Source organism: Phyllobates terribilis, unplaced genomic scaffold (assembly GCF_046119375.1).
Source record: "Phyllobates terribilis strain yellow unplaced genomic scaffold, ASM4611937v1 Scaffold_5__5_contigs__length_657084704, whole genome shotgun sequence".
Lineage (NCBI taxonomy): Eukaryota > Metazoa > Chordata > Amphibia > Anura > Dendrobatidae > Phyllobates > Phyllobates terribilis.
Window position 1 is genome coordinate 44,006,322 of NW_027362765.1, and position 24,633 is coordinate 44,030,954.

A 24,633-nucleotide genomic window follows, 5' to 3' on the forward strand; every position below is an offset into this window, starting at 1 on the left:
AAAAGGGCGGTACCTCTCTCCCGCATCAGTTGTTTACAGAGCATGAGAGGACCACCAGATTTGTAACACAAAATTTAACATTTTTAAGAAACTTATCAGAAACACCATATGACTACATATAGGTAACTAATAAGTGTGTACACCCACACGTGAAGGGAGGGAATGTACAGGTGCCGTCATGGGCTCTGAGAAATCCCGTTACCGGTAAGTAACTACGTCTTTCTCCTTCCCCCATGACGGCACCACAGAGAGAATTACAGAGAGGTGAAACATTAGGGAGGGGACACAGCTTCCAGAACCCTTCTCTCGAAAGTAAGGTCTGAAGAAGAGGTTAAGTCTAGCTGGTAGTGATTGAACAAAGTAGAGGGGGAAGACCAGGTTGCCGCTCTACATATCTGCTCTGTTACGGATCCGGGTGGTGGATCCTCTGTACCGCGGTGCAAGGAGGGACCCAGAGGGGCGTAACTAAGTATCAACTCAGACCGACCCTGGTCGTACGGCGGCCAACGACTCCGTGACAAGGGAGGGACCGAGCAGAGGGACCAGGTGCTACTCTGGGGACAACCTTGTAAGAGAGCAGGTGGCTCCCACGGGTCAGATGACTGGGACTGACCAGTATAGCGGATGGGCACAACAAGCAGGCAGAAGTCTCTGGGTTAGCTGACGGGTGGTCACGGCACGTGACGGCAGAGCAGGCTGAAGTCTCTAGGTTAGCAGACAGGTGGTCACGGCAAGTGACAGCAGGAGCCCCCAGGTAGGATATCAGGCTGGAGTCTCTAGATTAGCAGACAGGTGGCCACGGCAAGTGACAGCAGGAGCCTCCAGGTAGGCTATCAGGTAACAAGCAGGTAACAGGCGAGTGCTCCCAGGTGAGCGGGCTAGCAGGCAAGGCAGGTAGCAGGCAGGTAACAGGCGAGTGCTCCCAGGTGAGCAGGCTAGCAGGCACGGCAGGTAGCAGGCAGGTAACTGTCAGGTGCTTCCTGGTAAGCAGGCGGACTTGCCCATAGACAGACTGGCGGGTTGAACGGAAGACAGACTGTCGGGCTGGAGAGTAGTCAGGCTGGCGGACTGGAACAGTAGTCAGGCTGGCAACTGGACCTGAGGGCTGAAGCAGAGGTAAGTATACTGTGCATCAACTATTGCTCGGGCACCTCCATTTTGGAGGAGGTGCCTTATATATGGGAGGTCCTCCGGCTATTGGCCGGGGACTCCTTAGGATGGCGCGCGCGCCCTAAGCACAGTGCCCGGGAAGCAGCAGCAGGAAGAGGAGCGCTGGAGGACGGTGCGCGGGGAGCTAGGAGGTGAGAGGGACGGCGTCTCTGCCTGGCAGGGGGCAGAGACGCCGATGCTACATGCTCTATCGTGGCACCGGCCTTTTCCGCCCAGGAAGCTGCCACCGCTCTTGTTGAGTGGGCCTTCGGTTTCTCCGGGGCGGCTTCCCCACATGAGGAGAACGACGGTGTGATGGCTTCCCTTATCTATCCATCTGGCCAGTGTGCCCTTGGAAGCTTTTTTTCCCCTTACGAGGGCCCTGAAAGCAAACAAAAAGAGAACTATCCTCCCTACACTCTTGTGTCGCCTCTAGGTATCAGATTAGACACCTTCTGATATCTATCTTATGCAAGTCTCTCTCTCTTTCTTGTTCCTAGAATTGGGGCAGAAATCAAATTGGGCCACTTTTGGTAGGTAGGCAGGGTCGGTTCTAAGAGTAACTCTATCCTCCAAGATTTGTGTGAAGGGAGGGCCTGCAGATAGAGCCTGAATATCACTGACCCTACGTGCAGATGTGAGAGCTACTAAAAGTGCAGTCTTGAGGGATAGGATTTTTAAGGATGCTTCTGACAGATGTTCAAAAGGGGCCTTTGTTAAAGCTGAAAGGACCAAGTTTAAATCCCAAGGGGCAGTATTTCGAGAGGGGATGGGTCGGGATCTGGATGATGCCTTAATGAACCTAGATACCCATCTATCCCTGGCCAAGTCAAAGTTGTATAGGGCTCCCAGTGCCGCAACTTGGACTTTCAAGGTACTTGTGGCCAGGCCCTGTTCTAAACCCCTCTGTAAGAATTCTAGGATAGCTGTTAATGGAACTGCGACACCCCAGGGGTCTGGTTGCCGCAGTAATAGAGATATTATGTCTGGGAGCAAGTGGGAGGTTTCTCTGGTCAGGAGCCCTAAACATGCAACACGGCCCACCCAGACCTGGGAGGGGAGGAATCTGCCCTTTTAAACTGGGTCTGGGGCGGGATTAGAGCAGTCAGAGCCTGGAGAGGGAAAGCAAGAACAGGAGCTCTGGAGGAGCAGAGGTAGAAGGCCAGGGGCTTTGAGCAGAGATATAGCTCGCCCTGGCTGAGTACACTAAAGCCGGACACAGGAGTCCGAGGCTGTGGGGACTGATATACACCCAGCAGCAGAAACCAGCCGGCAGGGGATTCCAGGTCCTCTGGCCATAGAAGCCCGGAGGCTCAGTCACAAAGAAGGGACCAGCGCCGCCATCCAGGAGCGGAGGCTAACAGAAGGCCCCAAGTCACCAGCCATACGGGTGAGCACCACACGGTATACTCAGGGACGTGGGCTACTTGTAAACGCTGACAGCAAGGTAGCCAGAAAGAGTGCAGATTAACGGGGAGGCCTACAACTCCACCTGGCCAGGGGAACTCCTGCTTGCTCGCAGACTGACCAGGCCCCTTATACTAGCCAGTACTCCCGGGAGGGTCGGCCTTGTACCATCAGTAAAGACCCTGAACAGCACCACACGTCTCTGTGATTCCTTGCCGCTCCAGCACCATTAGCACTGGGACCCTCACACCATCACTCCCATCATCTTCCACATTAGCTGCCCTGAGGCAATACTTCTCCCGTGGGGAGTCATCCCATACTCAGCTGCGCAAACAACATCAGCCTCAGCGGTCTGCAGCGCAGCGGCGGTCCCCACTGACCGCAATCCACGGGTGGCGTAGTCGGACACTTATTACAACATTTAGACTGCCACTGGTTTGATCACCCTGGGCACGGACCGGGTCACCGCCACGGAGAACTACAACCCCCAGCGATCCGGCTCCGGGTATTCCCCCTGCACAGCAGCAGCAGCACAGGCCCAGGGGGCGCGTCAACTTTGGCGTAGTCGGCAGGATTTCGTGCCCGCAACCACCGGGTACTGCGTGCCTGAAAAAGAGACTTTTATACTTACCTGTGGTGAAGTTTCCCGCCGTCCGGAGTCGTTTCCCGCCATCAGACGCCATCTTGGACCGTTTCCCGCCGTCTTCTGCCTTCTTCCCGCCATCCGCAGCTGCTTCCCGCCTTCGGACGCCATCTTCGGGACGCCGCACAGGAAAAAGAGGGGCGTGGACTCCGAAAGCGCGCGAGATCCGAAGCTCCGCCCCACGCTGACGCCGCGCAAGGTCCTGGAAGAGAGGAAGAGCGACGCTGACGTCATCGGAGCGCGACGCCAGGTCCTCAACCCCGACGATCGACTGCGGAGCCGCGGCCTACGGAAGAAGAGCATCGCAAGGTAGGCCACAGTCCACTAGGGGGGAGGAGGATGCCGGACACCGAGGGGAGCTCCACTGCCACAGCCACCGCCAGCGCAACCGCTGCAGCAGTCATGCCATTCACCATGCCCTATATCCCGGGGGCAACCTGGCTACCCCAGTACTCAGGGGAGTCACATACTCTAACTGACTTTAGAGAAAGACTGGATAGCCTCTTCCAGGTGTACCCCCTCACAGAAGAGCAAAAAGTGAGCATCCTGGTGGCCCAATTAATCGGGGCAGCCCAAAGGGAGGTAAAGTCCTGGCCACCTGGGAGGAAGAGGACTGTCAGAGAAATACTAGCCCGGCTGAAAGACACATTTGACACCCGCACCTCAGCCGAAATAAAACTAAGATTTTATGGGTGCAAACAAGGGGCACATGAGAGTATAAGAGACTATGCTCTAAACCTACAAGAGGCCCTGAGAGCCATTAAGCAGGCAGACCCTGACAGTGTGGGAAATGAAGATAAGCTTTTGACTGAACAATTTATTGAGGGTCTACTGTGCAATGCCCACCGAACCCAGTTGCGGGCAATGGCCTTACAGGACCCTGACCTGGACTTTGCACAGTTCAAAGACAGAGCCATCCGGGTGCTCCGAGAACCGGCACCAGGTGGCGCTGTGACCCACAGGCGCCCTGCTATCACTTACCACAAGGAGACGGCGCCCTTGTATGCAGGGCCTGTGGGAGCTGATGCACAGGCTTTAAACAGTGACCCGGCTACAGACCTGCACCATCAGGTCCAAGAGCTGACTAAGAGCGTTGCCGCGCTAACCAGAACTGTGCAGTCTTTACAGGTCTCTTCTCCAGGAAAGATCCAGCCGTCATCCGGACCGGAGGACGTCCCGTGGCGCCGACTGAGGAGGACCCCACCGGCCAGAGGAAGACCCAGCGACAGATACAACGAGGACGGACGACCCATCTGCCGCCGCTGCAATCAACCCGGACATGTGGCAAGGTACTGTCATTTAAACGGGCAAAACCTGGGGTAGAGGGCCAACCCCCAGGCATAAGACCATCAGGCCCATCAAACTGGCGTGATAAATACGTAGGGGGACGTCCAATCTTGCCTGTGGTACTGGATGGCATTCCTATGAGTGCCCTACTAGACACTGGGTCACAGGTGACCACCATCCCGTACGTGCTCTTTAAACAGTACTGGAATGACTCGGACATAACCCGCTACCCAGATGACAACCTGAGTATCATCGCCAGCAATGGTCAGCCCGTGCCGCAGGTGGGATTCAAAGAGGTGACCATTAAGATCGGTAAAGTCGAACTGGCGGCACAAGGACTGATAATAGTGGACATAGACCGTCATGAGAGCCACCCTAGAATAACCTTGGGAACTAATGTGATTGAAAATTGTCTTGCAGAGGTGATTCTCATTTTACAGCAGGTTGCCAAGAACGCCAGTTCCGGCCAGCAGCGTGTGCTCCAAAAAGAGATCCGGGCACTGATGAAGCGGCAACAGGTGGAACTATCTGGTGGTGAGATAGGTAGCATGAGAATGTGTGACCCGTTCCCTATTGCCATGCCCCCAAAAAGTGAGATGATGATTTGGTGCCGGGCAGCTATTGGTCTAAGAGGTAGAGACTACCAAGCAATGGTAGAACCCGTCTACTCAGACAGTAGGCCCACCATTTTGACAGCACGGGGGGTGGTCGATGTACGCCATGGGAGGGTGCCCGTTCGCATCATAAATATCGGGGAGAGAGAAGTATACCTGCCCCGGTATGCCACGCTAGCCAAATTGTTCACCATAAACCAGAATTCTGTACAGGCCGTGGAACCCTTGCCTCCATCTCAACCAGAGGAAGGTAACGGCTCTAAGAAACCAATGGAGGACTGGTGTCAGCAACTGCATTTGGGTACTAACTCCACTCCCTCACACCAGAAACAGGGAGTCTATCGGGTGGTTCGAGAGTACGAGAGAGTATTTAGTAAACACCCGCTAGACTTCGGGCGAGTAAAGGGGGTAGAACACCACATGCCCACGGGAGACCATCCTCCCATAAAGGAGAGATACCGACCCGTACCCCCTGCACACTACCAACACGCCAAGGGGATGCTTAGAGACATGAAGGAGGCTGGGGTAATCAGGGACAGCTGTAGCCCCTGGGCAGCTCCACTAGTCTTAGTGAAAAAGAAAGACAACACCATGAGAATGTGTGTAGACTACAGGAAGGTCAACCGTATCACACACAAAGATGCGTACCCATTACCAAGGATAGAAGAGTCCTTAGCTGCATTAAAATCTGCTAACTTCTTCTCTACTTTGGATCTCACTAGCAGGTACTGGCAGGTTCCTGTAGCAGAGGCGGACCGGGAGAAGACCGCATTCACCACCCCGATGGGTCTCAGTGAATTTAACTGTATGCCGTTCGGGCTCTGCAACGCACCAGGAACCTTCCAACGGTTGATGGAATGCTGTCTGGGACACCGGAACTTCGAGACGGTCCTGTTATACCTGGACGATGTCATCGTCTATTCCAAGACCTACGAGGACCACCTGAAACACCTGGCAGAAGTGTTCGAAGCTCTGGCGAATTACGGCCTAAAGGTGAAACCCTCCAAGTGTCACCTCCTGAAACCAAAGGTGCAGTACCTGGGACACGTGGTGAGTGCTGGCGGAGTGGCTCCCGACTCCGATAAGATCACCGTGATTAAGGACTGGCCAAGACCCTCCAGCATAAAGGAAGTGCGGCAGTTCCTCGGGTTGGTAGGCTACTACCGAAGATTCATTCCCGGTTTCACCAAAATGGCAGCCCCTATGCAGGACCTCCTGATAGGTCAATCTCGGAAAGCCAAAAACCAGAAGCCGCCCTTCAGGTGGGAAAAGCTGGAAGAGGAGTCCTTCTGCCAGCTGAAGATGGCCCTCACGGGGGATGAAATCCTGGCATATCCAGACTACAGCCAGCCCTTTATCCTCCACACGGACGCAAGCAACATCGGGCTAGGAGCCGTACTGTCCCAGATCCAGCAAGGGAAAGAACGGGTAATCGCTTACGCCAGCCGAAAGCTACGGCCCACGGAGAGGAACCCTGAGAATTATAGCTCATTCAAGCTGGAGTTCCTGGCAGTAGTGTGGGCAGTGACCGAACGTTTCAAGCATTACCTTGCCTCCTCCAAATTTACCGTGTACACGGATAACAACCCGTTGACACACCTGGACACTGCAAGGCTCGGTGCCCAGGAACAGAGATGGATGGCCCGCCTGTCCAACTTTGAATTCACCATCAAATACCGGGCAGGACGCTCAAATGCCAACGCGGATGCCCTGTCTAGAATGCCGAACTTACCGGACGTAGGGGAAGATCCAGAAGATCTGGAAGAAGTTGAGCTCCCTGCGTTCCACCGTCATGGGATTACCCTGTATTCCCACCGTGTGAAGGACAGGCGCTCCGTGACGTTCAATCCCTTGCCCCACTACAACTGGGCGGAGACGCAAGACAGTGATCCCGCAGTCCATTTGGTGAAGGAAATGCTGACCCAGGCCGATGCCCGTCTTGACCCAGATGCTCCGGAGGAGACCAAGCAACTGTGGAAGGAGAAAAGTAAGCTGTTCCTCTACAGGGAGAAGCTGTGCCGGAGAATGGTTAACTCTCGAACGCATGAGTTGACCTGGCAGGTAGTGGTCCCAAGACGAGACGCGGCTATGGTTCTGGAGGCATACCACAACGGAGCAGGGCATTTCGGATGGAAGAAGCTGGAGTTCTTGTTGCGTGAACGGTTCTACTGGGTAGGCATGAGAGGAGCCATCGAGAGGTGGTGCAGAGACTGTGGCCCGTGCCACCTGAGAAGAAAAGACCGTGCCAGCCAGAAGACTCCCTTGCAGCCCATCATCACCAGACAGCCACTGGAACTGGTAGCCCTGGACCATGTGAAACTGGCTCCAAGCAGATCTGGGTATGTCTACGCCCTCACAATCGTAGATCATTACTCCCGGTTCCTGGTGGTGGTCCCGGTCAAGGACTTAACGGCTCAAACAGCAGCTAGAGCCTTCCAGCAGCACTTCTGCCGTCCACACGGGTACCCGGACCAAGTGTTGACAGACCAAGGACCAGCCTTCGAAGCGGAGGTCTTCCAGGAGTTCTGCAACCTGTATGGCTGCAAGAAGATAAGAACAACGCCCTATCACCCTCAAACCAATGGACTCTGCGAGAAGATGAACCAGGTGGTGATAGATCTGCTAAAAACATTGCCCCTGGAAGAACGCAGTCTGTGGCCTGAGAAACTGCCCGATCTGGTGGACCTGTATAACCACATCCCTGTAGGTTCCACCAACTGTACCCCGGCTTACCTAATGAGAGCAAGACCTGGTAAGCTGCCTATTGACCTGGATATGGGAGTCCTGACGCCTGAGGACACCTCGCCAGAGGCAGACTGGGATACAGAACGGCAGCAGCAGTATCGGAAAGTACAGGAGAGCGTCGAGCGAAGTCTGTCTCAAGCTAGAGAAAGGCAAGAGAAGGCTTATAACCAGTATGCTCCCGCTGTTCCCCTGGTACCTGGAGAGCAGGTCTTGAAGAGGAAGAGGCGGCTCCACAAGTTGGACGACCAGTGGGAGAAGGACCCGTACACCGTACTGCCATCAAGCCATGAGAACCCAAAAATCTGCGTAATCAGTAAGGATGGAGGAGAAACCACAGCCATTGTCTCCAGAGACCACCTGAAGAAGTGTCCCGAGCAGCTGCAAAGCCCTGAAGAAGATCAAGAAAACCCTCAACCCGCAGAGGAAAGGGAAGAAATGATCAGTACCGTACTCGGAGACTTCCCCCGGTCTTGGACACAAGTAAACGGCGCTGTCGTAGTACCCGTCCTCACCTTTCTCCAGCCAGCCCCGCAAGTGCCTACAGAGGAACCGGTAGAGCTGAAAGAGCAGCCGGCCCAAGAGGCAGAAGAGTCCACACCAGCAGTACAGGAGGATCAACCCTCTGCTAGTAGTGAGCCTGCTGTGCCCCTAGTGAGCCAAAGAGTGCGCAGAAAGCTGCCCAGCTTGCCCATAACACCTCCTACACCCTGTAGTGCAGAACCAGTTAGTGAGCTCCGTAGGTCCACTAGGGTCACTAGAGGTCAGATGCCCGCTCGCTGGAGAATCTAAACCAATGCACTGTAAAGTTGACTGTTTATTGAAAAATGTTTATGGTTTATGTTTGTTGCCTGTTATTAATTATGTTTCTCAGTTACCCTGCAGATTTTTATGGACTAACAGGTTATGGACACTGGATAACCGGAACAATGCTTGTAGATAGTTGCACCTTGGTGCCTCTTGTGAAGACGGCCGTGGAAGAGAAAACCTGTCTGGCGTGGCCTCCTTGCGGCCCAAAGTAGTTAGTCTACCCTTGCAGCCACGCCCAAGGACAACGCAAGGGGTTTGCTTTGGACAGGTCCCCTATTCTGTGCCAAGACTTCGCCTTGTTGGGTGACATGGACACCCCCTTTGTTTCATAAACTTCACCTTGGGTGATATGGACACCTGGTCACGGATACGCCGTGACCTCTACAGACTAAAGCTTCTTGTAAATATGTTATTGTTATACCTTGTATTTATGTTTCTTTAAAAATGTGTTTAGTCCCGGAGTACTAAAATTTACTAGGGGGGAATGCGACACCCCAGGGGTCTGGTTGCCGCAGTAATAGAGATATTATGTCTGGGAGCAAGTGGGAGGTTTCTCTGGTCAGGAGCCCTAAACATGCAACACGGCCCACCCAGACCTGGGAGGGGAGGAATCTGCCCTTTTAAACTGGGTCTGGGGCGGGATTAGAGCAGTCAGAGCCTGGAGAGGGAAAGCAAGAACAGGAGCTCTGGAGGAGCAGAGGCAGAAGGCCAGGGGCTTTGAGCAGAGATATAGCTCGCCCTGGCTGAGTACACTAAAGCCGGACACAGGAGTCCGAGGCTGTGGGGACTGATATACACCCAGCAGCAGAAACCAGCCGGCAGGGGATTCCAGGTCCTCTGGCCATAGAAGCCCGGAGGCTCAGTCACAAAGAAAAGACCAGCGCCGCCATCCAGGAGCGGAGGCTAACAGAAGGCCCCAAGTCACCAGCCATACGGGTGAGCACCACACGGTATACTCAGGGACGTGGGCTACTTGTAAACGCTGACAGCAAGGTAGCCAGGAAGAGTGCAGATTAACGGGGAGGCCTACAACTCCACCTGGCCAGGGGAACTCCTGCTTGCTCGCAGACTGACCAGGCCCCTTATACTAGCCAGTACTCCCGGGAGGGTCGGCCTTGTACCATCAGTAAAGACCCTGAACAGCACCACACGTCTCTGTGATTCCTTGCCGCTCCAGCACTGGGACCCTCACACCATCACTCCCATCATCTTCCACATTAGCTGCCCTGAGGCAATACTTCTCCCGTGGGGAGTCATCCCATACTCAGCTGCGCAAACAACATCAGCCTCAGCGGTCTGCAGCGCAGCGGCGGTCCCCACTGACCGCAATCCACGGGTGGCGTAGTCGGACACTTATTACAACATTTAGACTGCCACTGGTTTGATCACCCTGGGCACGGACCGGGTCACCGCCACGGAGAACTACAACCCCCAGCGATCCGGCTCCGGGTATTCCCCCTGCACAGCAGCAGCAGCACAGGCCCAGGGGGCGCGTCAGAACCTCCCCTCCTAACCTGGAACCTGAGACTGAAAGGAACTTCCTCCAAGTTTTCCAGCAAAGTTTGATAGTCATGGGTTTCCTACTTTGAAGTAGTTTGATGAGATTTGGGGAAAATCCTTTGTCCCCCAGGAGAGTCCTTTCAAATTCCAGGCTGTCAAGTGAGTGCAAGTTTGTTACCTGTGGATGAAATACCGGACACTGCGAAAGAAGGTCTGGAAGCTCCGGAAGAATCCATGGTTCGGAGATTGACATTATCCTCAGCCAAGAAAACCACGTCCTCTTTGGCCAGAAGGGGGCTATCAAGATTATTCTTGCTTTCTCTTCCCTGATTTTCCTCAGAACTGCCGGAATCAGGGCAGTCGGAGGAAAAGCGTAAGCTAGAGGGTGACTCCATGGAATCATGAAGGCATCTAAAGCTATGAGGTTCCCTTTGGGGTCTAGAAAGCAGAATGTGTTTGTTTTCTTGTTCTGACTGTTGGCGAACAGGTCTATAAAAGGACGTCCCAACATCTGTACAATCTGATTGAAAACTGACTGATTTAACTCCCACTCGCCCTGTCTTAGCTGTGTCTGGCTCAGGAAGTCTGCCGTGCGATTTTCTATCCCTTTTATGTGTAGGGCTGATAGGGATTGTAAGTGTTATGATCTGCAACAAGTACTAAGGAAAGATAGGGGAAAGCTGTCCCTACAGTAAGACTAAGCTGAATCCCTACGATGTAGCGGGCTGCCTGTTCCTAGTGAACAGACCCGCCTTAGTCCTCGGCTAGTCTGAACGAAGACCTATAGAATTAAGGGAGGGGTCCCTAAAAGGACTAAGGACTGGGACAAAAATGGGACAACAGAAGTTGCTGCAGAACACAAAAGACAAACTGACAAAAAGTACTAGAGGTCCCAGAGGACCAAGCGAACTGACAGAGATAGGCACCGAAGCACCAGGCTAGCAAAACAGTCAAACAACACTGAAGTCCAGCAAAGCCAGAAGGGCGGAGCTGGAATATAAAGGCAGATGGTCACGTGACCACAAAACACAAGATAGAAAAAACTAACAGGAGGGTTCTAACAGTACCCCCTCTTTTATGAGGATCCTCTGGATCCTCCAGGCCCAGGCCTATCCGGAAACCTCCTGTGGAAAGCTTTAACAAGCCTAGGAGCAGAGACATCATCCGTCCTTACCCAGGAGTTGTCTTCAGAACCGAAACCCTTCCAGGAGACAAGATACTGTAATCTCCCTCTATGCCATCTAGAATTCAAGATACGCGAAATTTCAAATTCGCCGTCTTCCACCACAGGGGGAGCTGTGACAGTGGCGTCCCTATCAGAAACGTCAGCCTTTTTCAACAAGGAAACATGAAACACAGGATTAATCTTCCAGGAAGTAGGGACATCCAACCTAACAGCAGACGGGTTAACAAACTGAAGCACTTTAAATGGACCCACAAACTTAGGACCCAGTTTTTTAGAGGGAATCCTCAACCGCAGGTTCTTCGAGGACAACCAAACCATGTCACCCACAGTAAACAAAACTTCTTTACGTTTCCTGTCAAAATACTTCTTGGACTTCTTGTTAGCCTCTTGAAGGTTGCAACGTACATTAGTCCAAACTCTCTCCAAATCACCGGAAAAATTCTCCTCCTCCGGCACCGCCGACCCTAATTTGGAGAACAAACCAAAAGACGGATGTCTCCCAGTACAACAAAAAAAAGGAGAACACCCAGCAGAGGAGGATGTATGATTGTTAAGAGCAAATTCTGCGAGAGGCAGAAACTCAGACCACACCTCTTGATTGTCTGCCACAAAACAACGCAAAAACTGTTCAACATCCTAGTTCTTTCTTTCAGTCTGTCCATTAGAATGATAACCAGACGAAAATGACAAATGGACTCCCAACCGGTCACAAAAAGCACGCCAAAAGCGAGCCACAAACTGAGGTCCTCTATCAGAAACAATATCCGTGGGAACGCCATGGAGTTTGACAATCTCCTTAACAAACACCTTAGCGAGCGTCTTGGCGCAGGGCAACTTAATGAATGGAACCAAGTGACACATCTTACTAAAACGGTCCACGACCACCCAGATGACAGTAAAACCCTCGGACACAGGAAGATCAATAATAAAATCCATTGTGAGATGCATCCAAGGCGCACTAGGAACTTCCAGAGGGCAAAGCAACCCCGCAGCAGGAGTATGTGAAGCCTTTGACCTAGCACACACAGTACACGGACGCACCCACTTGATGACTTCCTTCTGCCATCCAGGCCACCAAAAACTGCGACTGATAAGTCTCTTGGTTTCCGAAATTCCTGGATGACCTGCCAACCGAGACTCATGACACTCCACAAACAAATCTCTCCTAAAGGCTCTAGGCACGAACAACCTCCCATGGGGAGTGTTAGATGGAGCATCATCTTCAGCTTTCAGAATCCCATTCTCCAAAATGGAGTCCAAAGCCGCCACCACAACTCCTTTCTGTAAAATGCTCTCCTCCTCCTCAACACCGACGGTAGGAGAGAAGCTGCGAGATAAAGCATCGGCTTTAACATTCTTAGTACCAGGGATATAGGTAACAGAAAAATGAAACCGAGAAAAAAAAAGTGCCCATCTAGCTTGACGGGCATTCAAGCGCTTGGCAGCATCCAGATAGATCAAATTCTTATGATCTGTGAAAACCTGAATAGGAAATCTAGCGTCTTCCAAAAAATGACACCAATGTTCAAACGCAAGTTTAATAGCCAGCAACTCCCGATTTCCAACATCATAATTCAGTTCGGTTTCCGAAAATTTCCTCGAATAGAAGGCACAAGGATGTACTCCACCCTTGTTCTCCTGAGGCAAAACTGCTCCGACAACCACCGATGAAGCATCCACCTCGACCAAAAAAGGCTAGGTCTCATCAGGCTGCAGAAGGATAGGGGCAGAACTGAACCTCCCTTTGAGATACTCAAACGCTTCAATGGCCTCAGTAGTCCACTGGGCCGTATTCGCACCTTTCCTGGTGAGATCGGTTAGAGGTTTCACAATTACAGAAAAATTCTTAATGAATTTCCTGTAATAATTGGCAAAACCCAAAAATCTCTGTATAGATTTCAAACCAATAGGCCTAGGCCATTCCTGCACAGCCTGAACCTTCACAGGGTCCATCTCAAAGCCCTCGCTGGAGACAATGTAGCCCAAAAAACTAATTTTCTGCACAGCGAACTCACATTTCTCCAGCTTAGCAAAGAGTGAATTATCACTCAATAACTGCAAAACTTCACGTACACTCTGCCAATGGGACTCCAGATCTGGCGAATAAATCAAAATGTCATCCAAATACACAACCACATTCTTACCAATCAAAGGTCTCAGGATGTCATTAATAAGGTTCTGAAAAAATGCAGGTGCATTGGTAAGACCAAAAGGCATCACCAGATTCTCAAAATGACCTACCGGAGTGTTAAAAGCAGTTTTCCATTCATCACCCTCCTTCACTCGTAACAAATTGTATGCCCCCCGGAGATCAATTTTGGAGAACCACTTGGCTCCCACTAACTGGTTAAACAAGTCAGGAATTAACAGCAATGGGTAGGAATTGCGTACGGTAATCTTATTAATTTCACGAAAATCAAGACATGGACGTAAACCCCCGTCATTTTTTTTAACAAAGAAGAATCCAACTGCCACAGGCGACTTAGAAGGTCTAATGTGACCAGCAGCCAGGCTAGTCTCTATGTACTCCTCCAAAGCCTTTTTTTCAGGGATAGTCAGATTAAACAAGCGACTTTTTGGAAGGGTAGCACCCGGAACAAACTCAATGGCGCAATCATAATCCATATGAGGAGGTAAAACTTGCGACTCCTCCTCCGAAAAAACCCTCCAAAAATCTTGAATAGGTACAGGTAATTCCCCCTTTTCCACAGCCGCAATGCGACCATTACAACATTTATCATAGCACTTCGGACTCCAAGAATTAATCACATTAGTAGACTAGTCCAATAAAGGACTGTGCAGTTTTAACCAAGGCAATCCTAGAACAACTGGAGAGGGCAAATTATCCAGAACAACCAAGTCCAAAATTTCTTGATGAACTCCATTGATAGTGAGGGAAAATGCAGCAGTCTTGTGAGTAATACATTTCAAAGGAGTGTTATCAATTGCAACCACAGAAATAGGTGATGACAAAGGTTTGGATTTCAATTTAAGGTTTTCCAAAAACCCTTTATCAATCACATTAAGTATTGAACCACAATCCACAAATACCTGAAATTCAATCAAATCTCCCTGCAGAGTAGTACTCCCAGAAAGAAATACTCCTGCAGAGCGTAAACAAGCTATACGGGCGTAACTGACCTTTTTTTTCTCTTTACTTAAATGACGCTCACAATACTTAATCAAATGGTCAGCTTTACCGCAATAAAGACACAAACCCTCAGCGAATCTCCAGGTTTCTTTCCTGAGAGCGGAGTGACATCGCCCAACCTCCATTGGTTCTCCGCTGTCAGAGCAGATTTTCTGGGAACTAGGACCTGACATTACAGAAGTTTTTACATCATTCACCCTGGTATCAGTCTCCGGTCCACACAAACAGCTAACTGCATAGCTTCCTGCAGAGTCTCAGGTGAAGGGAATGCAATTAGCAAATCCTTAACCCTTTCACTCAGACCAGCAAGAAATAAACATCTCAGCGCAGAATCATTCCATTTAACTTCTGAGGCCCATCTCCTGAAGTGTGTGCAATAATTTTCAACATCATCTGACCCCTGATTCAAACGTCTAAGTTCGGATTCAGCAGATGAGATTCGATCAGGATCGTCATATAAAAGCCCCATAGCAGAAAAAAATTCTTCAACAGACCTTAAACACGGATCATTAGGTTGGAGAGAAAAGGTCCACCCCTGTGGTTCTTTGCGCAAAAGTGACATAATAAAGCCAATGCGCTGTGATTCATTCCCAGAGGATCTTGGTCTCAAACGAGAATATAACAAACAAGCATTTTTAAAGGAAAAAAAATCTTGCTGTTTACCATAAAAAACATCAGGCAGTCCTACCTTGGGTTCGACAAAATGCGCTCCAGAACAGCTACTCACGTATTGCTGGAGCTTGGCCACCTCCACAGACAATCCCTGCAAGCGTTGAGTCAAATCCTGGATGGAAACCATACTGATCCCCGAATTTCTTTCCTTTTAGTTTTTTTTTGGGCTGGACTTACTGTTATGATCTGCAACAAGTACTAAGGAAAGATAGGGGAAAGCCGTCCCTACAGTAAGACTAAGCTGAATCCCTGAAGTCCAGCAAAGCCAGAAGGGCGGAGATGGAATATAAAGGCAGATGGTCACGTGACCGCAAAACACAAGATAGAAAAAACTAACAGGAGGGTTCTAACAGTAAGTTTTCCTCGGCTAACTGAAAGATGACCTAGGACACTTGCGTCAGAGAATGGGACCGGGTACCCCACTGGTGGTTCAGGTACGCTACTACTACTCGGTTGTCCGAGAACACCCTCACGTGGTGACCTTGAAGTGTGTGTACGAACTCCAGGAGTGCAAACTCTACGGCTAGAAGCTCTTTCATGTTTGAGGAAACTGGCTTCAGGTGTTCTGTCCAGACCCCCTGAGCTACAAGATTGTTGAGGTGAGCCCCCCAGCACCCGGGGCTTGCGTCTGTGGTTAGGATTTGAGGTGTAGGGATTGCCCATGGAATACCCCGGGCTAGATTGTCTATCTTAGGGAAAGTGTGGTCTCTGATGATAGCGTTAGCTGCCCTTCTAAATGCCCTTTTAGAGATTTTTCTGCCTCTAAGATTTCCCACTACAGGGCCCTGGTATGTATTTGGGCCCATTGGACGGCCGAGAAACACGCAGTAAGGGAGCCTAGAAGGGACATGGCTTTCCGTAGAGTCATAAACGGGTGGGTCCTTGCCCGTGATATCTTGTCTATGATCTTGTGAATTTTTCCAGTGGGGAGACAACACTCTTGTCTTTTTGAATCCAACACGATGCCCAGATATTCCTTTATCTGGCATGGCTCTGTTTTGGATTTTTTCGGATTCAAAAGCCATCCTAAGTGTGTCAGGGAATCCATGACCTTCTCTAGTTGGGTTCTGCAGTGCAGGAAGGAACTGCCTATTACCAAAAAGTAGTCCAAGTATGGAACGACAAAGATGTTCTGTTCCCTTAGATGTGCCATCACCTCTGCAATAACCTTGGTGAATACCCTTGGGGCTATAGCAATGCCGAATGGGAGGGCTGTGTATTGTTAGTGTTTGACCACTCCACCAATGGAAACTGCTACTCTGAGGAATTTCTGGTAATCTTTGTGTATGGGGACGTGATAGGCGTCCTTTAAATGCAGAAAGGTCATGAAACAATCGGGAAACAGCATTTTCACTGATGATTTTATTGTCTCCATCTTGAAGGCTTGCACCTTCAATAGCCTGTTTAGCTTTTTTAAATTTATGATCGTCCCATCTGGTTTCTTCCTCAGGAATAACGGAGAGTAGAAGCCTTCACTTTTTTCCCCTGTCGGGACCTCCTGAAGGACCGCTTTCCCGATCAGGCCTCGGATTTCTTGCTCTAAGGCCAACTGCTCCTCGTTTGAGGACCGTTTGGGTGTTAATACAAAGTTTGGATGTGGATATGAGAGGAACTGGAATTTTAGACCTGATTTTATTAGGTTCACAATCCATGAGCTGTTGGATATTCTTTCCCAAGCAGGGAGAAATTCTGATAGCCTGTCCCCCACCGAAGGAAAACCCTCATTGGGAGGGCTTTCTGCTGTCATTGGGGGATTTGTTGAACAGGAACCCTTTGGTTTTCCTTCTCCTGTCCTCCCCCTTATCCTGGTCTTTAGGGGGCTTCCTGCGGATAAACCTTTTGCTCCGAAAGGGCTTCCTGTAAGCAGTGTTAGATAGGATAGGGAAACTCTTTTTATTGTCCCCAGCTTTCTCTAGGATGTCATCAAGGGTGGGCCCAAACAGAAATTCGCCCTCACAGGGGATGGAGCATAATCTTGATTTTGTTTGTAGATCCCCGGGCCAACATTTAAGCCAGAGGGCTCGCCTGGCCGCATTAGCGAGCCCTGTCGCCCTAGCTCCTAATCTGACAGAGTCCGCAGAGGCGTCAGCTAGGAAGGCAGTCGCCCCTTTCATTACCAGGATGGACTCTAAAATTGTGTCTCTAGACGTTTTCTCTCGCAGTTGCGTTTCAAGCTGGTCTAGCCAGCCCATTAATGACCTGGCCGTACACGTAGCGGCTACCGCAGGTTTTAACCCTCCCCCAGCGGCTTCCCAGGAACCCTTTAGGAAGGTGTCTGCTTTTTTGTCCATGGGGTCTTTCAACACGCCCATGTCCTCAAATGGGATGGAGAACTTTTTTGAGGCTTTAGCAATTGCTACATCCAGTTTTGGCACTTTCTCCCAAAAGGAACACGCTGGGTCATCGAACAAGTACTTTCTTTTTGGGGAAAGGAGGCCCTTTCTTTCCGGTCTTTTCCACTCCTTTTTAATTAAAGAGTGAACTTGCTCATTAAGTGGAAAAGATCTCCTCTTTTTTTGTTCTAACCCACTGAACATCACGTCCTGGATAGATCTTTTGGGCCGAGGGTCTGCCAACCCCATGGTGGATCTGATGGCCTTATTGAACCTGTTTCCTTGATAGGAAAACAGCTCCGTCCTCCCCTATCCCTAGATGAGGAGGAGGATGACGAAGAATCGGACGTGTCTGAATTTTCGCCGTTCTCCGAACTGCTAGACCCGGACTCGGGGGATATGTTTTTGTTTTTTTAAGTTCCCCCCACCCCCCCCGAAGGGACTTAATAGTATCTTCAACCTGCGATTTTATCAGGTATCTAAGGTCTGAGGCAAATTTCGGAGTTTCCTCACATATGGTCTGCTCTATACAGGAACTGCAGAGTCTTTTATCCCAAGTAGCGGGTAAATCTTCCGTGCAAAGTGCACAGGTCCTATTCTTAGTTTTGCCTGTACTTTCTTCCCTAATAAGAGAAAAAAGAGAGGGTTGGGGGGCCCTAGTTACAAGGTGGACTTTCACGAAGATCACTTACCAATCTGATGGAAGAGAGGGTACCGGGTCAGATGGTGGAGCCATCTTTGTAGACGGGGTTTCCCTCCTGGTAGATGCTGGAGTGGAGTCTTTGCTGCGCTGGGATGACCTGCCAAAGAGCCCGCTTCCACTTTTATCCCGTTCCCGGCGATGGCCCGGGTCCTGGCATCCCGTCTCTTCACGTTTCTTTTTATGCGGAGTTGGCGGCGGTGATGGCGACTGAGGATCCAGCACCTGAACCTCAAGTAGCTCATGGTTACTCATGCCCCAAAAACAGCGAGCCAGAGCTTCTGAGAAGCACTTACTGGCATTCCCAGCTGTCTTATAAAGCCCTGGGGGCCATCCCACACCAGCTGGCCACCCCATAGCGCCTGTGGTGTCTTCCGGTGCACCCTCCTCCTCCTGCACTTTTTTTGAAATTTCACTGCACTTGGAATTTTTTTCCCTGTTTTCAGTACACGAGATGGTAAAACCAATGATGTCGTTCAAAAGTACAACTTGTCACGCAAAAAATAAGCCCTCATATAGCAATATTGACCGAAAAATAAAAAAGTTATGGCTCTGGGAAGAAGGGAGCAAAAAAAGCAAAAGCAGAAAATGGCCCGGTCATGAAGGGGTTAATACTTAAAAAGAAAAGTTAGATTTTAATACATTCTTTTTCTCTTTAACCTCCTCTAATTTACCTAGAACTGGAGGAAACACATACAGGGATGGAATTCATTCTTTACATACAGATAATTATAGGCCGTGTGTATTTAGTCCTGTCTATTACCTGGTGATGTGAGGGGCTGGGGAACCTCCATCATGATGTCCTTGTACAGATCTTTGTGTCCTTCTAAATACTCCCACTCCTCTATAGAGAAATAGACGGCGACATCCTGAGACCTTATAGGAACCTGACAAACACAATGATACCGTCATCCCCCCGATCCCTTCATAGTGTTACTGTATAATGTCCCAGCATTCCCAGCAGTGTCACCTCTCCAGTCAGCAGCTCAATCATCTTGTAGGTGAGTTCTAGGATCTTCTGGTCATTGATGTCCTCATGTATCAGGAGGTGAGGTGGAAGCCCCGTGATTGGGCTCAGGGGTCTTCCCCATCCCTCAGACACAGGGTCTTGACAGGTGTCACTAGAGGTCTTCTTCACTACTGTGTAATCCTGGTTATGGAGAGACACATTAATAAATCTCACTACAGACATTTCCAGAGTCCTCACCTCTCCAGTTCTGTCCATCTGTTATTCCCATAGATAAGAATGTTGTAATGTGACGTCATCAGAATCTCTCACCTCTCCAGTAAGCCGGAAGAGGATTTCTAGGGTGAGGTGTAATATCCTCTCCGCCATCTTGTCCCGGTCCCTATCCATCCTCAATCAAGAAAATTCTCCTATATAGTAGATCTCGACTGAGAGGATCCGAGATTGTAGGGACCTGAATGAAATGAAAATAAAACAATTGCACAGTTATAGCCAAAAGTTTCTCACATTTTGCTGCTTCTTTGTTTTTATTATTTTTAGTCCGATGTTTCTATGCTCACTGAAGTACAATTCCACTGTTCTACAGACAAATTGGTTCAGAAACTAAAACTGTTGAACTCAACTAATTTTGTGGCGCTGAAAACAAATATGATGCTTAAGTCTGCTGATTGCCTCTAATTTTCTAGATCCACAGGAGGTTGTAATTAATTACTTACGACAACTTTCCGGCAGTCTTATAGAAAAATTGCATCTTTATTATTTAATCATCATTGCATTGTTAGTAGCTCGTCTATTACATCATCTATTTAGTCTATTGAGTCTTAAGCATTCCATCATCTTAGGGTGACCAATCAAAAAATGCCAACTCAGCTCCGATGATGTAATCCTAATTACAGTTGCATCACCTACTTTTATAAATGCTCTCTGTATAAGGTATAGAGTTTTAGCATTTTCTTGTGTTTTTTCAGATTTGCCTCGTTCTTGCAGTAACAAAGCAGTTTTGCTACATACACGGAAAAGCCACTTTTGCGTCACAAAGGCAAAACTTGACTACCATGATAAGGAAAGACTACAACCTGTATTTTACAGAATAGGAGATTAGGACAAGAGTTGGGCTCCACTCATATGCTGCAATATGTGCATCACATCTTATTCAGTGGTTTCATGGGAAAAAGCAATCTATGCCTTTTGCAGGCCCAATGATCTGGAGAGAGCCAACCAATCAGACTACCAATTGCTATTTCTGCATAGTGCCCCCCACTATGAAAGGAGTTTCAAGGAAGAAGAAGTGGACTTTACTGTATCCAAACTTTCCATCTGCAATACGCCCAGTACCACATACCGAAGAACTGCCGGTTCCAAAAGCACCAGAAACATTTTCAGTCGAGTTATGTGAGGAAGAAGAGGACACTTGGTGTCATGAAGTATCTTCCTCTCATGATCCAGACTTTCTGTTAGCCACCTCAACTGAACCACACCTTATAATAACACAAAAGTGAACTGAACAATCTTGTTAGAGATTTGGGTCTGCCCAAGAGTAAGGCTGAGCTCTTAGGTTCTTTGTTTCGCAACCGTGATATAGATTTGTCCAATACTTCTTCATGGAGAGCGATCTTGTGGCATGCAAAAACATCATCAGTTTAATCAGGGGCGGACATACCGCCGGTGCAGCTGCATCTGGGCCCTGAAGGGGAGGGGGCCCGATCAGCTGCTGAAACTCATTGTTCTGTCATAGACAACAGCAGCATCAAGAGTAAGAGCAGAGGAAGGGAGCCCGTACCTGATTCATTTGCAGACCGAGGGGGGCGTGCTGTCTGCAAAAGACGCTGTTAGGGGCCCCTTCCTGTCCTCTTGTTGATGCTGCGGCTTGCTCTATTATACAGGAGACGCACAGCATCTCTTCACAGTCACATGTGCAGGGGCATGGCTAGGCAGTGTTACATTTTTCAGAAACTTACAGAGTGGAGGCCTCCCAGTGCAGATAGCTGCTTCCTCTTCTAAGCTAGTTGAATCTCCCGCTGCTCCTGCACCCATCCTGTGTCTCCTCCAGCTGCCATTGTGTCCTCTTCTCCTCCCAGAGCACAAGGTGAGGGATGGCTGGGAGTTATAGCTGCTGCTGGTCAGATTCTTCAGAGCAGCAGTGACAGGTGGCAACGCTGTCCCTGATGACAGCAGTGATTTAGTGACTGTGTGCCCAGTGCTCCTGCTCCTAGTCGGTGCTGTGAGTGGCTGAGAAATCTTATCCTGCACCGGACTCACTGTCACTAATTCACTGCTTCTTATCACTGACCCTAGACACCTCCAGTCATTACTGCTTCCTCCAATGTAGCATTTGTATTGTTGCAGATTATATAATTATTTATAGTATATACACATACACTACCGTTCAAAAGTTTGGGGTCACCCAGACAATTTTGTGTTTTCCATGAAAACTCATACTTTTATTTATCAAATGAGTTGCAAAATAAATAGAAAATATAGTCCAGACATTGACAAGGTTAGAAATAATGATTTTTATTTCAAATAATAATTTTCTCCTTCAAACTTTGCTTTCGTCAAGGAATGCTCCCTTTGCAGCAATTACAGCATTGTACACCTTTGGCATTCTAGCTGTTAATATGCTGAGGTAATCTTGAGAAATTTCACCCCATGCTTCCTGAAGCCCCTCCCACAAGTTGGATTGGCTTGATGGGCACTTTTTGCGTACCATACGGTCAAGCTGCTCCTACAACAGCTCAATGGGGTTGAGATCTGGTGACTGCACTGGCCACTCCATTACAGATAGAATACCAGCTGCCTGCTTCTTCCCTAAATAGTTCATGCATAATTTGGAGGTGTGCTTTGGGTCATTGTCCTGTTGTAGGATGAAATTGGCTCCAATCAAGCGCTGTCCACATGGTATGGCATGGCGTTTCAAAATGGAGTGATAGCCTTCCTTATTCAAAATCCCATTTACCTTGTACAAATCTCCCACTTTACCAGCACCAAAGCAACCACAGACCATCACATTACCTCCACCATGCTTGACAGATGGCGTCAGGCACTCTTCCAGCATCTTTTCAGTTGTACTGCGTCTCACAAATGTTCTTCTGTGTGATCCAAACACCTCAAACTTTGATTCGTCTGTCCATAAAACTTTTTTCCAATCTTCCTCTGTCCAATGGCTGTGTTCTTTTGCCGATATTAATCTTTTCCTTTTATTAGCCAGTCTCAGATATGGCTTTTTCTTTGCCACTTTGCCCTGAAGGCCTGCATCCCGGAGTCGCCTCTTCACGTTAACACTGGCGTTTTTTTGCGTGTACTATTTAATGAAGCTGCCAGTTGAGGAGCTGTGAGGCGTCGATTTCTCAAACTAGAGACTCTAATGTACTTGTCTTGTTGCTCAGTTGTGCAGCGGGGCCTCCCACTTCTCTTTCTACTCTGGTTAGAGCTTGTTTGTGCTCTCCTCTGAAGGGAGTAGTACACACCGTTGTAGGAAATCTTCAGTTTCTTGGCAACTTCTCGCATGGAATAGCCTTCATTTCTAAGAACAAGAATAGACGGTCGAGTTTCACATGAAAGTTCTCTTTTTTCTGGCCAATTTGAGAATTTCATAGAACAAACAAATGCAATGCTCCAGATTCTCAACTAGCTCAAAGGAAGGTGAATTTTATAGCTTCTCAAATCAGCCAAACCGTTTTCAGCTGGGCTAACATACTTGTGCAAGGGTTTTCTAAACATCCATTAGCCTTCTTACACAGTTAGCAAACACAATGTACCATTAAAACACTGGAGTGGTGGTTCTTGGAAATGGGCCTCTAAAAACCTATGTAGATATTGCAATAAAAACAAGACGTTTGCAGCTAGAAGAGTCATTTACCACATTAACAATGTATAGAGTGTATTTCTGATTCATTTAATGTTAGCTTCATTGAAAAAAAATGTGCTTTTCTTTCAAAAATAATGAAATTTCTAAATGACCCCAAACTTTTGAACAGTAGTGTATATAGTACATGGGTGTGTATTATATATGAGTATATTCCATCTTTGTGCAGTACATATCGATATATACTGTATTATACTTAGCTATATACTGGCTCATTGACAAAAGGCAACTACTGTATGTTACTTTTGTCTTGCATTAATCTCAAAAAATCTCCCCACAGTGCCTAAAGCCTCCTAATTTATGTATGGAGTTTCTGTAGTCAATTTATCAGTATGTGTTAGGCCGGAGTCACACTAGCGTAAAGCATCCGATGTGAAAGCATTGGATGCGATATGCTAATGACACTCGGCTCCTGCTCTGCTGCGAGCGTGGTCCTACTGTCAGTGCTCTGATCCTTTCGCATAAGACTCGCAGCACAGCTGCGGAGTAGATGGAGAAAGTAATTTCTCCCTTTCCTCTGTTGCAAGCGTCAGTGGGAATCGCAGTGCACTAGGGTGATATCCAAGTGCAGTGCGATGTTTCACACGCACCCATAGACTTATATGGGTGCATACAATCTGATTCATGGATGCAATTGCAGCATGCTGCGATTGTTTTCACATGCCGAATCGGCATGAGAAAATAATCGCAGATGTGACCTGCCCCATAGGTTAACATTTGGCAGAGTGCAATCCGATTTTTTATTGCAAGTGGAAGCGAGCCCTTAGTGTGTAGTCAGACGGCCGTAGAAATCACACCGAGATCGGAGTGGAATGCATGGACTGACCAGCAGCTCTCCTGACCCGAGTGTGACAGCTTTATGTATTTCTATGAAGCTGTCACACTTGGGTTGAGAGAACCAATGGCCAGTTCGTACACTGCAGTTCGCTTGATAAAGTTGTCAGACTGCACCCTAAAGGTAAATATCTGCTATCCATAGGTTTTCTGCTATCCAAAGGGAATTTCATTAATATCAGATGGGTGGGGATCTGGCACACACACCAATCTGCTATTACAAGCTCCATCGGTGGCTGGATGTAAGCACATGGCATGGAACAGCACTACACATCCCCTTTGAATGTGTAGTGACTTCTGCCGAGTACTACTGAACAATTCGTACAATTACTATTGGCAAATAGAAAATACAAGTTGTTCTGCAGCACCCGGCAGTGGCAGCTACACTTTGAATGGAGCTGGGCCATGCAGCTTTGTTCCATATGTTTGCACCTGGATGTCACCATAGCACATAACAGCTGACCAGGGGAACTGCAGAGTGTCTGCCTCTGGCCAATATGATATTAATACATAGTAACATAGTCTTCCTTCAACCTTAAAAACTAAGTCCATCTAGTTCAACCTATAGCCTAACATGTTGATCCAGAGGAAGGCAAAAAAAAAAACATCTGGCAAACCCTAAGCTCCACATTGGGGAAAAAAATTCCTTCCCGACTCCATACGACAATCAGACTAGTTCCCTGGATCAACGCCCTATCAAGGAATCTAGTATTTATAACCTGTAATATTATACTTTTCAAGAAAGGCATCCATGCCCTTCTTAAATTTTAACA

General features: G+C 48.8%; 3 protein-coding genes across 3 annotated transcripts in view; 1 reads left to right on the top strand and 2 right to left on the bottom strand.

Moving 5' to 3' along the window:
• LOC141270653 (uncharacterized) overlaps window positions 1-8,816 on the top strand; it is a 44,376-nt gene extending 35,560 nt beyond the window's left edge. The window contains exon 2 of the transcript XR_012321715.1: window positions 8,717-8,816. The gene's annotated coding sequence lies outside the window, so the exon portion shown is untranslated. The remainder of the gene's footprint in view (window positions 1-8,716) is intronic.
• Window positions 1-24,633, bottom strand: part of LOC141270656 (uncharacterized) — a 93,910-nt gene that overhangs the window by 51,390 nt on the left and 17,887 nt on the right. The gene's annotated exons all lie outside the window — the stretch shown is intronic.
• The window catches only part of LOC141271428 (uncharacterized), a 160,259-nt gene continuing 154,837 nt past the window's right edge, over window positions 19,212-24,633 (bottom strand). Inside the window, exons 17-18 of the mRNA XM_073681508.1 lie at window positions 19,474-19,615; window positions 19,212-19,344 (exon numbers count right to left, since the gene is read on the bottom strand). The gene's annotated coding sequence lies outside the window, so the exon portion shown is untranslated. The remainder of the gene's footprint in view (window positions 19,345-19,473; window positions 19,616-24,633) is intronic.